The 1986-nt window shown below is 42.0% G+C and overlaps 1 protein-coding gene across 2 annotated transcripts in view; it reads right to left on the bottom strand.

Annotated features, from left to right (window-relative positions):
- The window catches only part of Ptprb (protein tyrosine phosphatase receptor type B), a 117369-nt gene that overhangs the window by 84617 nt on the left and 30766 nt on the right, over positions 1-1986 (bottom strand). The gene's annotated exons all lie outside the window — the stretch shown is intronic.

The following is a 1986-nucleotide window of genomic DNA, read 5'->3' as shown; positions in this document are numbered from 1 at the left end:
AGCGCACAGCCCTTCCCACGCTGCCATTCTGACCTGCGCTGCCTCGCCCCGAGCCCAGTCCGCGGACTTCCGCAATCAAAAGGCAATTTCCTTGTCTCCCGGCAAAGGAACAATGCGCTGGAGAGGGAGGGAGCCCCGAGGAGCCAACGCCTGAGGCTGCCAAGGGGGCCTGAGGCGAGCCAAGCTGCCCCCGCGCCCTGTGCCTTCCCCGCCAAGGGCCCGGTCTGGGTCCGCGGGGCTCTGCCTTCTCCTCCTTCTGGACTTTCACTTTTCCCCACCCTGTGGCCCACAACCCGGTTGTCTTAGCCACAATTAGTGCTTGCTCCCTCTCACTTTTCAGGCCCCCACCTCCTCCCCTTCCTCCCTCCACACCCCTCCCTATCTTCCTTCCTATCTTTCTCATCTGCTTTCTCCAGAGCCTCTTTTCCCAGGATTAAACTTGACCGCAGCACATTTCCCTAGGTCGCCTACACTCTTTCCTGAAGCCTTTTATTAGAGTGCTTTTGCCCTTCTCACCTCAAAGCATTCATTTGTCATGGACGCATCCCTTTGACCCCAGCAAGAGAAAAAGACCCCAAAACAGAGCCCTTCCATTGTCAACTTGACCTTCATTCTTTCTCCCTTCACTTTCCCCTTTCTTTTGTGTAGAACTGTGTGCTCTGTAACTCTCATGCAAATAGTGCTTACCAGCAACAAATAAATCACCACCAATTCAACCCACAGACAAGTGGTTCATCACTGACCATCCAGTAGTGAAAAGCCATTTCATCCAAGTTGTACAACCAATAGAAGAAAGCAATGTAAACTTTTTCTTTTCTTTTCTTCCTCTTTTTTTTTTTTTTGCAGAAAATACTATTGATGGCTCAGCTCTCCACGAATTTACAAAGAAATGGTATTTACTATTTTCAACACTAATTTTATGATCTTTAGTAAACTGCCTCATACCCAAATAATTATATATTTTAAATTAGATTTTAGAAAAGCTCTCAATACCCAAAGAACTAAAATATTTCACTGTGCACAGATGATAATAGCAAGATATTGCAACAACTTTTATAATTATGATATTTTTTTGATGAGCCATACCTAACAAGAGATGATGAACTTCCACATTTTAATTTTCAGATCTGTGGGAAGGATGACATATTCCCTTCTTTCTCAGATGGATTATACATAGAGCTGTGTTTTTGGCTACTATATCTACTGCACCTGCTTTGAAGAAAAATAGGAAGCAAGCAAAAAAAAAAAAATGAAAATTGTTTCAATTCCTCTAGAAAACATGTTTTTCAAAAATCTCAATGGATTTTTGAAAACCTTTCTTTCTTAGATTCTAGGGCTTTAATCTGCAGCCAGAACAGAGATCTCAAATCTTCTTTTCAGGTTAGCAAAGACTCAAAAAAGATAAAACCTAAAGCATCTGCATATTTCTGGGGAAAAAAGAATCTTTCCTATTTCTCTACTAGGTCACTTGTCTTATCAAAGAGCTTTTTAGTTCGTATTTTGCCCCCACGTCCAAAGCTTTGCACAGCCTGGTATACCTTTCAGCCTGTCAGAGACAGCCCTCTCTCTCCTCTGTTAAATACTGCAAGCTTTTTTTTTTTTTTAAATATAGTTTTAGTTGTCAGTGGACCTTTATTTTATTTATTGATACACAGAGCTGAGAATCGAACCCAGTGCCTCACACATTCTAGGCAAGCACTCTGCCACTGAGCCACAATCCCAGCCCACTACAAACTTTATTACAAGCTCCAGCTACCTTTAACTTTTATTTATTTATTTTTATTGGTTGTTCAAACATTACAAAGCTCATGACATATCATCTTTCATACATTTGATTCAAGTGGGTTATGAACTCCCATTTTTACCCCAAATACAAATTGCAGAATCGCATCGGTTACACATTCACATTTTTACATAATGCCATATTAGTGACTGTTGTATTCTGCTACCTTTCCTATCCCGTACTATCCCCCCTCCCCTCCCCTC

The sequence above is a fragment of the Marmota marmota genome, unplaced genomic scaffold, assembly GCF_001458135.2.
Source record: "Marmota marmota marmota unplaced genomic scaffold, marMar, whole genome shotgun sequence".
Lineage (NCBI taxonomy): Eukaryota > Metazoa > Chordata > Mammalia > Rodentia > Sciuridae > Marmota > Marmota marmota.
The sequence above is the reverse complement of the archived record's forward strand: the minus strand, read 5'-3'. Positions and strand labels throughout refer to the sequence as shown.